This window comes from Panthera onca, chromosome B3 (assembly GCF_046562875.1).
Source record: "Panthera onca isolate mPanOnc1 chromosome B3, mPanOnc1 haplotype 2, whole genome shotgun sequence".
Classification (NCBI taxonomy): domain Eukaryota; kingdom Metazoa; phylum Chordata; class Mammalia; order Carnivora; family Felidae; genus Panthera; species Panthera onca.
Window position 1 is genome coordinate 81,418,730 of NC_138344.1, and position 12,576 is coordinate 81,431,305.

General features: G+C 41.3%; 1 long non-coding RNA gene across 1 annotated transcript; it reads left to right on the plus strand.

Annotated features, from left to right (window-relative positions):
- The first annotated feature begins 205 nt into the window (after positions 1 to 205).
- LOC132668516 (uncharacterized) lies at positions 206 to 787 on the plus strand. The gene is made up of 2 exons (XR_009605591.1): positions 206 to 287; positions 499 to 787. It is a non-coding gene; the product is annotated as an uncharacterized LOC132668516 (long non-coding RNA).
- The last annotated feature ends 11,789 nt before the right edge of the window (positions 788 to 12,576 follow it).

The following is a 12,576-nucleotide window of genomic DNA, read 5'->3' on the forward strand; positions in this document are numbered from 1 at the left end:
CTGTAAGAAGGATGCTACTGCATAAGTAGCATAAGTATCCTACTGGATAAGAAGGAGAATCGTCTACTTCTGGACTGCTGCTGACCACGGGTAACTGAAAGCTCAGAAAATGACACCGCGGAGGAGGGGACACTACTGTAATAACAAATAGTGGCATCTTTAGGCCAGAAGGAACCTTAGAGTTAATCTGACCCAAATCTTTGTTTCAGGAGAGGAAGAAACAAGCCATCTCTGGGCCCACTCCATGTGAGTTTCTTCTGCCTTCACCTTGAGGATGCACCTGCTAGGTAAGCAGTGTGGTAAGAGGCTCCATGCTGTTTCCCATCCCAACTTTATTGACTCAGTCACCGTGTTGATGCTGGAAACGCATTTTCCCAAGTGCATTATTTTTACTGTTTCTTTCTCTTGTACACACATATTCTTCCAGCAGCCTGTCTCGGCTTTATTAAAAGATATTTATGTTTTCTGATCACTTCTGCTTCCTTCTGTTCCTTCCAGGAATGAAAAATCAATCTGAGTGTCATTAAGAGGATAGTCCCTGAAGAAGATTGCTGGTGACAGTGGATTTGTCACCCAACTTACTTTCTTTTACTGAGCAATTGGAATTTCTTCCACAGGGGATGAGACCCGGTGTTATTACACTGTCTGGATTCAGGCAGGCCTTTTACTGACTCGCCAAGTTTTCATTCCATTGTCTCTCTGTCATTGGCCCATTTGATCTCTACACTGATTAATTAGTTTCAAATCCCCTCATATTGATCTAATAAAATCCGCTTGTTTAATTCACGTCGGGAAATCCTGAGAATGTTTCATTTTGGACTTTGATGAGGGGTCTTTCTCAGTGTCCTGTCGGAGACATCCCTTGGGAGAGAGATTGCCTTCTTGCAGTATCTTGAATTTCACAGAGCAGAGGCTGAAATGGTGGCAAGAAAAGGGAGAACCCTGCTGCCAGGTCTGGATGCTTTCACAACAAACAGTTCTGCCTGTTAATGGGGCAGTTTTTTTCATGTCCTCTCACTACAGGCACGCTAGACTGCTGTCTTTTCCACCTCTAGAGGTTGTCTGAGCTGGTTCTAAGCATCAAAACCTAGCCTGCCACCGTGGGGCCTGCTCACCATCCATCCCTGCCATCGAGCGCCAGGACAGAGCCACGGCCACTTCACCAGCCCCAGTCTCTGCCGCTTGATTTATAAATGCCTTCTTTTTATCTACCGGCTGTGATCCCCTCGGGAGAGGCTGGACTGAAACTCACAAAGTTGAGTGTTTTCGCTTCTGTCACAAAAAGAAATGGATGGGCAGATACAAGTGGCCTTAAAGGGGAGAAGAGAATGGAGGTAGGAGCTAACTCCTAGCTCAGTGAGCACTCAGTGAGATGCCCGTGGGAGTGTGGTTACTCACTGGCTGGAATTAAAATTCTAATAGCTACTTTCCCAATCAGTAACCGCCAGGATGCAGGGAGCTTGTTTATTTAACACGATCAGACCATATCCCGCTAAGCTCTACTTGCCTATCTCCCCTAAGATAGCTTTCATAAGCATGTGTAAACATGCTCTTAGAATCCTCTTAGAATTCCCACAAAGCCCCCAGCGACTGCCTGTCCTCCAGCCCAGGCTGTCCAGGCAGTGGCTGAGGTGCCCGCTCAGTGAAAGGGTTCTCCTACCTCTCTGCCAGGCAAGGCGAAAGCTGCAGCCAAAAGTGGGCAGCCCCCACAAAGCAGCTTCCCTGTGAGACAGGGCCCTGGGAGCTGCTGTGCAAGCTGCCGCGTTCGGCTGATTCATTTGTCTTCATTAATGTTGCTTATAGCTGAGGCCTTTGTCACATATGTGATTATGTGAGATTCAATTCTCCTGAATGTGTAAACACAGAGCTCTAGCGTGAGGCTCTGAGCCCACAGCAGCCTGGAGAGAAGCTTTTCTGCTGTCACTGGGATAGCATATGCTTTCAGCCCTTAAGGATGGGGGCCATGCTGGGGACCCACGTCTAAATGTCAGGAACTGGTCCTTGGAATGATAAAGGTTAGAGATGTGCTTCCTCAGTCCTTGGCCCCGGAGATTCATCTCTGCCCCTTGGTCACCTCAGTGAGTATGTCTTTAATCCAATCCTCCCCACCAGCTCCACATTCATCAGGTCCACTCAGTGTTACCCCCTCAACATCTCTTCGCTCAGTTCCTTTCTCTCTTCTTCTCACCTCGGGCCACCATCACCTTGTGGCTGGGTTCCTACAACAGCCTTTTAGTCATACTCCCTATGACTGCAGTCTTGTTCCCCTCAAATCCATCCCACACCCTGTTGGTATCCTGATCTTTCTGAAATGCCTGTCAGTTTGGGCCTCTCTCCTTCTCTGGGAAAAGGTCAAACTGCTTCTTCAGCTAGCCTGGAAGGCCCTTCAGGACTGGGTCCCCAGAACCCTGCCAGGGTTCAACTCTATCACTATGCTCATTGCCTTATTCCCGCCCCCACCTTTCCTTCCATTTTTTAGTTTATGCTTTGTCACAGGGTTCCAGAGCAATGCTACCTTATGCCTAATATCTTAGGGCTTTTAAAAAAAGTAATTTTTAAGTTTTTTAACTCACTCTGCTCTTTCTCAGATTAAGACAGGAAAACATGGAGACGTGAATCCAATGAAATGTCCTGGTCACTACTTTGCTATGTGTATTTTTTTCCACGGACTGAAGTTTCCTTTCTGAACCATCATACTCAGGTCACTTTAGGTTCAAGAAAGACAACAATCAAGTTACCAGAGGAATGGGGGTGGGGGAGATTTGTTAAAGGATATGTATGCATGAGGGAACCCAGAGAAATCTGGCTTCAGGAAAGGCAGAAACAAGACAGCTCTAGGGCCGAGCCAATCTCTGTCTGTCTCTCTCTCTCTTCAGTTCCTCTCATCAGCTTTGCCTCTGTCCATTCTTCTCACATTCTCTTCACCAGCTTCCTCTGCTTACTCATCCTGTACACAACCCAAAATGGCAGCCACGTGCTAGGGTCTACACGGGCTTCCAGCTTAACACCCACCCTCCACTATAGCTTCCTATTGTCTGAGAATGGCTTTGATGGTCCTGTGTCATTTCTCTGAGCCAGCAGTCGTAGGTCCTGGCAAGCTTTAAGATTGGTTGTCCTTGGCTCAGAACTCCTTGCATTCTTCCCGCTAGCTTTGACCCAAGGTGAGAGGTCACAGGGGTGTTCTGCTTTCTCTATCCGGGTCTGGAGGTGGAGGCAGCTTATCAACTGGAGGCTGTATTAGTTATTAAATAAACTGTGTTAGTAACAAACAACCATAACAAATTAACAAAGGAGGCTGTATTGGTAACAAAGTACCACAAACTGGGTGGCTTAAACAACAGAAATGTATTACCTCACAGTTCTGAAGGCTGGAAGCCTGAAATCAAGGTGTTGATAGTGTTGGTTCCACTTTTTTTTAATTGAAATTTTTTTTTATTTGAGTATAGTTGATACACAATGTTACATTAGTTTCAAGTGTACAACATAGTGATTCGACAAGTTTATACATTATGCTGTGTTCACAAGTATAACTACCATCTGTCATCATACATCGCTAATATTGACTATATTCCTTATGCTGTGCCTTTTATCCCCATGACTTAATTCATTCCATAGCTAGAAGCCTGTATCTCCCACTCCACTCCACCCATTTTACCTAATACCCCACCCTTCTCCCCTCTGGCAACCATCAGTCTGTCCCCTGTATTTATCCAGGCATCTCATTCTGCTTTTTGTTTATTCATTTGTTTTGTGGATTTTTAATTCCACTTATGAGTGAAATCATATGGCATTTGTCTTTCTCAGTCTGACTTGTTTTGCTTAGAATAATACACTCTAGTTCTTTCTGTGTTGTCTCAAATGGTATGATCTCATCTTTTTATGACTATATAATATTCCTCTGTGTGTGTGTGTGTGTGTGTGTGTGTGTGTGTGTATGTGTGTGTGTGTGTACCACATCTTCCTTATAGGTGCTGCCATATCTTGGCTACTGTAAATAATGCTGCAATAAACATTGAGGTGCATATATTTTTTCAATTCGTGTTTTTGTTTTCTTTGGGTAAATACCAAATGTTGGAAATATTGGATCATATTTTTTTAAGGAACTTCCATACTGTTTTCTACAGTAGATGCACCAATTTACATTCCCACCAACGTGTATGAGGGTTCCTTTTCCTCCACATTATTGTCAATATTTGTTCTCTTAGCTTTGATTTTAACCATTCTAACAGGTCGGGTGTAATGTGATATTTCATTGTGGTTCTGATTTGTATTTCCTTGATGATTAGTGATGTTGAGCACCTTTTTATATGTCTGTTAGCCATCTGTATGTCTTCTCTGGAAAAATGTATATTCAGGTACTCTGCCCATTTTTTAATTGAGTTGTTTGGGGTGTTTTGGTGTTGTGTAAGTTCTTTATATATTTTGGATATTAACCCCTATTGGACATATCACTTACAAATACCTTCTCCAATTCAGTAGATTGCCTTTTTGTTTTGTTGATGGTTCCCTTTGCTGTGAAAAAGCTTTTTATTTTGATGTAGTCTCAGTAGTTTTGTTTTGTTTTGTTTTTACTTTTGTTTCCCTTGCCTTAACAGATGTATCTAGAAGGACGTTGCTCAACAATGTCAGACAAATTACTGCCTGTTCTCTGTTCTGGGACTTTTATGGTCAGGTCTCACATTTAGTTCTTTAATCCATTTTGGGTTTATTTTTGTGTATGGTGTTAACTTGTGGTCCAGTTTCATTCTTCGGCATGCAGCTGTCCAGTGTTCCCAACACCATTTATTGAAAAGGCTGCCATTTCCCCCATTGTATATTCTTGCCTCCTTCGTCATTGATTAATTGACCATACAATTATGGCTTTATTTCTGGGCTCTCTGTTCTGTTCCATTGATCTATGGGTCTATTTTTATGCCAGTACCATATTGATTTGATTACTACAGCTTCGTAGTATATCTTAAAATCTGGAATTATGATACCTCCAGCTTTGTCTTTCTCAAGATTGCTTTGGCTATTTGGGGTCTTTTGTAGTTCCATACAAATTTTAGTATTATTTGTTCTTGTTTAGAAAAAAAATGCTTATTTTGATAGGGATTGCATTGAGTCATAGATTACTTTTGGTAATATGGACATTTTAATAATTCTTCCAATCCACGAGCATGGGAAAACTTTCCATTTGTTTGTGTCATATTCAATTTTTTCCATCTATGTGGTGTAATTTCCAAACTTTGGTTAAGTTTATGGGTTGGCTCCTTCTGAGGGCTATGATGGAAGGATCTGTTTCATGCCACAACAACGGCTGACTTGTTATGTTTCAACCCAAAGCATATGGTAAGGGCAGGGCCAATAGCCACCTCTATAGTTTCTGTCTTAGGTCTCCTCAGGAGCTCCCTGGACACCCACTTTGCTAGTCCTTCAGATGCAACTAGATACTAGACAGAGATGTTAGGTTCAAATTGAGGTCCCCTACAGACAGAAAGAAACTTGTAAACTCCACGTAAACACATTCTACAGGCAGCAATGCCCCACTACACCCTTTCCAGGAATATAGCCTTTCAGTATTGTGAGACCTCTAGAGAAAGATTATTTATAACGTGGATAGGACCATAGCTCTGATAGCAACTACTAATGTGGTCATACTATTTACAAAAATAGTGATGGTACTGTAAACCACATGTGTGGTGCATTAGAATTGTCAAAGCATTTTCACATACGTTATTTTGTTTCATCCTTACAGCAACTATGTGAAGTAGGAAAAGCAGATTTTGTTTTGTTTTATCATTTTTTATTGAGGAATAATTGACATACAACATTATGTTAGTTTCATATGTACAACATAATGATTCTATATTTGAACATACAGTAAAATGATCACCATGATAAGGCTAGTTAACATAAATCACTATAGTTAGCTACACATTTTTTTCTTGTGATAAGAACTTTTAAGATCTACTCTCTTAACTACTTTCAATATGCAATATAGTATTATTAAGTATAGTCACCATGCTGTACATTACACTCCCATGACTTATTTATAAGTGAAAGTTTGTACCTTTGGACCTTCCTTCACCCATTTTGCCCACCCTCCAGCCTCTACCTCTGGCAATCGCCAATCCATTCTCTGTATCTACAAATTTGTGTATTTGTTTTATATTTCACATGTGAGTGAGATCCTATCATATTTCTCTTTCTCTGGTTTACTTCACTTAGCATAATGCTCTCAAGGTCTATCTATGCTGTTGCAAATGGCAAGATTTCATACCTTCTTAATTGCCGAATAATATTCCATTGTGTATATAAACCACAATTTCTTTATTCATTTATCGTCTATGGACACAGGTTGTTTCCACATCTTGGCTATTGTAATAATGTTGCAACAAACATGGCAGTGCCAATATCTTTTCGAGTTAGTGCTGTTGTTTTCTTCAGATAAATACCCAGAAGTGGAATTATTAGATCATAGGGTACTTCTATTTTTAGTTTTTTGAAGAAACCCCATACTGTTTTCCATAGTGGCTGCACCAATTTACATCCCCATCAACAGTGTACAGAGGTTCCCTTTTCTCCACATCCTCACCAACACTTGTTATTTCTTGTCTTTTTCTTAATAGCCATTCTCACAGGTGTGAGCTAATATCTCATTGTGGTGCCTTTCCCTGATGTTTAGTGATATTGAACATCTTTTCATGCACCTGTGCAGTTTTTTCTTATATTATCTCTTTGTGCCTCAGTTTCTCATCTGTGAAATAAAGATAGCAATAGCTACTCAAAGGATTGCTGCATATGTTAAATGCATTAATAACTTTAAAGCACTGATACCTTGAAAGCATGATGTAACAGATGCTATTTTCATAACTGTCATTCATATTACAGAGGGTGAAAGGAGATGCAGAGGTTAAGAGTCTCAGACAAGACTCCCAAACCCATGACAGAAATTGGACTGGCCCTCAATCAGCAGGGAGAGGATCAAATGAGTACATCTGTGAAACCAAGGAGATGCCTCTCCATTTCTACCCCCTATTCCTGTCATAGCCTAGAGTTTCTTTGCTAGTGGCTCATATAACACCATTTCTTTACACTGTGTTTTCATTGATTTTATTTCCTGTCAAAGCTAGTCTGTTGTTACCAAAATTAGGAAAGTATAAAGAAAATACATTTTAGTATAAATAACATGCAAGTGTTTAGTTAGGCCTATAATATCCCAAGATCATGTAGTGCAGTCCTTTACCAGAAAGGGAAAGGGACAAGAAAAATTATGTGCCCATAGGGGTGTGCATGTACACACACACACACAAACACACACACACGCACACAGTTATTATTAGAAGATATATGGGATCTGGGAGATTGTACAAAATGTTTCTTTTCTCTACTTTCCCCATCACATCTCCTTTCAGTCTCTACATCAAGCCCTTCTCAGCCCCCTGCTGCATCTCCTGCCCTCCCACACATTGCGGGCTTATTCTCTCTCCCCCTCTTGGCTCAATTCTACAATGTCAGATTGGGATCATCAGAGGCAGCTGCTGATATGAGGTACCAAGTGAAAGTGATTTATTAGGAGACTTTCCTTGGAAAACTTAGGGTTGGCGGTGCAGAAGGGGGAGCCAGTAGGGAGGTATAGAAAGGTATCAAGCAGGGTCCCCACGGAGTTGCTCTTGGAGACAGAGGAGGTCTTACTTCAAAGTTTTCTTCATCAGCAAAGGATGGATAAGGAGCTGGAGTAGTTTACACCCTTGCAATCAATAATCATTGGTTGTTAAGGTCTATCCCTACCTTCCTCCCCAGGAGGAAAATTCCCATATCACTTCCCAGCAATCTGTGCAGACCTGAGGGTCCTTTTCAAGAGAAGCAGGTGCTGGCTGTTGGGAATAAAGGCACTGCTAAGGCTGGTGTGTAAGTAGGTTGTGGAGAGATCTGGGGGGAAAGGGGTCTGTTCCATCACGTGCATGGTGACTCTTGGAGATTCTGTATGTAACTCCCTCATGTAACGGACTGCATGAAGTCCCTCCTGAGGTGGGAAGAAGGGGACTTTAGATCCTTCAGATGGACAGTCTACAAAACAAACATCTTTTTGTTGTTCCCGGGCACTGACTCTTTTAGCAAAGTTCTGATGTTTTATGCTACTCGGGGGCCTATTTTTATTTGCTTTGCTAAACTCAGAGAAGGGAAAGAAATGACAAGACTGAAGGTGGAAGAAAACGCCACCAGTCCAAAGACATGAATATATTTTAGTTCCATTTTACTGATTTTTGAATAAACTAAAGATTGGTGAGAGTAATTTTTCATGCCAATTAAATCATATCTTAGGTCTACGGGTCTGGGGGCGTCTGCTCTCCCAGAAAGGGTTTCTGATTTAATGTCAGGTGCCCCCACATCCTAAGACTCTCACCCCGCATCTTTTTTGTTCTTTGCCTCGCTCTTGCTTCTTGTGTCAAAAATTGGCCTTAATTTCTTATTTTCTTCTCCCTTTTACCTCTTTGAAAGTAGTAAATGGGTTCACTAGTATGGAAGAGACACTGATAGAGGGGATTGAACACCCAGTTGGATCCTTTTGGGGAACACAGTTTTATGTGAGGTGAGGAGAGACCTGGTGAGCTCACCCTCAATGGCAGCGAAGGAAGATTTTATGAGTGGCAGGCGTGAACAAAAGGGAACAGGGAAGTACAGAAAGAACATGCTGCCTGGGCTCTGTGTGTCAGAGCTGATTTCAGAAGAGACATATTTTCCCTAATGAGGGAAGATGGGTTTCTGGCCTCCGCAGAGGGCAAGTGCTTGGTGAGAAGGAGGCTGTTGGCAGCTGGCACCTGTTGCAGAGAACTGGGCCACTCACCTTCAGTGCCTCTTGGCAGAAAGGCAACGTACTTCCTAATGGAGACTGATGAAGCCGGAACTCAGAGAGATAATGAACTGAAACAGGATTCCTCTCTGAATGGAAAGTCAGAGCTGGTGATAATGAATGCAGTTGTCTCTGTTGAGCCTAGAAGCTCCACTTGGCGTGGAATTTTGTGAAATGAGGCCCTCCTTGTAGAACAACAGATTGTGAGGAGAGGAATCTATGTTTAAATTGCTGTTAAACTGAGCTCAGCAAAGTTAGGCAACAGGCTTCCACCTCAACAGATTGATCCTGCAAACTAGGTGCTCAGAAATCTCTGAGAGGCTTGAAATTTTCTTGAGTCTTCCAGCAAACTCTGAAAGGAAACAGGTGCAAAATTCTTTCTGCCACGTAGGCGCTTAAGCATCTCAATGGCAACCTAAGACTATTGTCAACGGATGTTTCTCTGAATGGAAGGACATCTTCAAGATGGAAGCTTGTGATATTATGGGGAGACCAAAAGAAGACAGAACCCTCAGGTGCAAGTACTTTGGAAATCTAGAGATGTTTTCCTGGCCAGGGAGTATCAACAAAATGCCCTAGACTCTGGGGCACATTAAAAGAAGGAACTTAAGGAATATTCATCCTATAACAATGTTGGATAACAAATCAACTGATCCTGAACTTCCAATATAACTGCCAACTTCATTAGCATTTCTACTGCACTGAATGGAAAAAACTGGGGTCTGAACTGGAGAGATTTACTCTTAAGGTAAGATATTTTAATGATTTTTAAACTAATCTATATCTGCATAGTATTTGATATTTGCATGGTCATTCACTAAATTTTTAACTCATTCCCTACATGACTGTCAATAGCATGTACAGTCTGTACTTCAGAAAAGTTTGTGTAAATTAAATGTTTGTAAATCAATGAATTTTGATGATTTAAGGTGATAATAACCCCATACATCTATAAATCATCTCCATAGTTTACAAAGCATGTTAGTACGTATGGCATCAATTTTCACAACCTCTTCATGGAGAAGTATCTTCATCTTCATTTTTAGAAGAGGGAACTAAGACTCATGGGGATGAAGGGATATATTCAACCTTCTGCTGTTTCCTAGATTGTGCTCACAAGTCAGTTCTCCCAATTGTAAATCTTATATTCTTTTTTTTTTTTTTTAACTTGGTACTCCTTCATTAAGTTAATCCCCTCATAGAGTAAATGCTCATTCTGAAAAGTTAATTTTTCTGTTTTATGTGTATGTCAACAAATACTTATTTTTATTTATCAAATTGTTGTAAGCTGGGGAATAGTTATAATAGTGGGTCAACATGGAATGATTGTCAACTAAGACTCAAATAAGGATTTTATCCCCATGTTGTAAGAAAATGAAAGAACAATGAGGTTAAGTATATTTCCTAAATTCTTACTGAAATGATAGTATCAGTTCTGGGTAGTTCAAGCCTCTGGTTAGCCTATAAAACACTCCTATATTTTCATTTCTTGCTTTGATAGCCTGGTTATTTGCAACACCCATAAGAACACTTTCAGTAGAAGCATAATATGTGATCTTACCCAAGGCCCAAGAGCAGATCCATGTATCTGTGCTTTGAAGGTTACACAATTTGGCAGAACAATTTTAAGAAAAAGAACACACAATTAGTGAAGGACTCTGAAGATTAAGCTCCATTAGCTTCATAGTAAATCTCCCTCTGCCAATAGCTGGCAGGAAAGCTCTAGTAGCTCTCTTCCAGATTCTTACCCCACCCCACATCCCAGAGTTACACTATCCCAATGGGCACAGATGAGTTGGTTTTTGTCCTCCTTCATCAATGAGGATATATCCTGGAGAGATGGGGTGAAGCCCCAGTTGGGGACAAAGATATTGAGAGAAGCTGGCCATTGGAAATGCATTGTAGTCTGTAAGCCCAGATGAATAACAGTCCAGGGAACAAAAATAATTTAAAGAGAAGATTGAGGAACAAGCTTTAACAGTCTTTGAACAATTTACCAAGGATTGAATATCCACAGATGAGAGGGAGAAAATGTTACCCCAAATTTCAAAAGTGGATTTTGGAAACTGCAAACTGGTAATCTTAACATTAACCATCAACACATTTCTAAAATGGGTTATCTAACAAATTGTTAAAATGTAGAAAAGGGAGACATGATTACCAGATTCTCACTTGGATTCACTAAGAAAGAAATACCACAAATGAAGTTCATTTCCATTTTTTAAGCTGAAATATTAAACTCAATGATCAGGGGGATACATCTGGGTTTTAGAAGGCTACTTGACAGGATCTTTTGTGATATCTTTTCAGACAAGTTAGAGAAATGTGGATTGAACTACGGAATAGTTTGGTTGATAGGGTGAGATGAATCAGTGCTGAAGGGAAAGTTAGAATTGCCCCTTTCTTTTCAACTCTTGCTTGTCAGTGACAATGGAGATACAAAGATGAATATGACGGGGCTCCTGCCTTTGAGAGTTCAGCAGGAAAAAACGACATACGTATAAACAACTAGCTCTGATCATTGTGGGGAGGGTTGCAGCAGGGATACATACAGGAAATGGGATGACTGAAGTAGAACCACTTGGGTCAGGGGTGGGAGATTTTTATGGCAATTTGTGATGTCTGGCTGTTACACAAAGCTGTCTTCTCGAGTGGTGAGGATTTCAACTACAGACTACGTGACTGTTGGGGTAGGACGTTGAAAGAAATGACTTTCAGGTTCTGTTCAAATGCTCAAGTCCTGCGTTTGTTCATGGTTAAATCCCCGCAGCTGCTCTCAACATAGCCACACCTGCTCAAAGTTCTGAGGCTGCAACTCCACAGCCAGGTTCAGGGTGGGTGTGCAGACAGACGTAATGGCTGAGGTGGCTGACAGAGTCAGCTGGCAGACCACGACCACACTAGGAATGAAGGAAGGCTAACGGAAGCTTGTTAGCTTGTTCAGATTATTAGGGTCCTCGCTAAGGGGAATATACTTGACTGTTTAAAAAATTACAAGCCAATGGTCCAGGAATTAGAGGAAACGTCCGGTCTAGCAAATGAAAGCTGGCAATATGAGTGGGAGACCCTCCACTCGGAGAGATTGTATTTATACCTAAAAGTGCTAAAAGCCTCCATATTCTCCTCATTTCAAGGCTTGTTCATGCCATTGAAAAGACTGATTCTGCTTTTCTAAAGAACAATGTGGGTTATTTATTATCATTTGTAAGAAATATTTCTGTAATGCTACCTCAGGGTTTGAAACTAGCCTTGCTGGATGATATCTAAAGTCTGAAAATCCTAATAATGTCAGCCTTGTTTCCTGTACAGAGTGTGGTTTAAAATGAAATATTAAGTTATTGAGTCATTTAAGTACCTGGAAACAACTCGTATAGACTGGGAAGCATTTATTAGAAAAACACATCTCATTCCCCCAACACAGGAGCCCACAGCTCACTGTGCACAATTGTCCGCAGCAGGGTTCTATTAGATTCTATCATTGGCAAGTGTCCTGGCCTAAATCTAAATTCTGACTGGGCATCGCCTCCCCACCCGGAAGTCACGGTAACAAGATAGCCACACATCCTCAAAATTCTTTATAAATGTGTCTCCCTAGAGGCTCACCCTTTCTCAGATTAACACCCTCCTCTGAGGACAAAAACTGGGCATGTGGTACCAGCAAAGCCCTTGTTACCAGGCCGGCTAATTACGCACAGCCTTTCCCAGTGTACTCCGAGTCAAAGACTGGCAAGACAATGAAC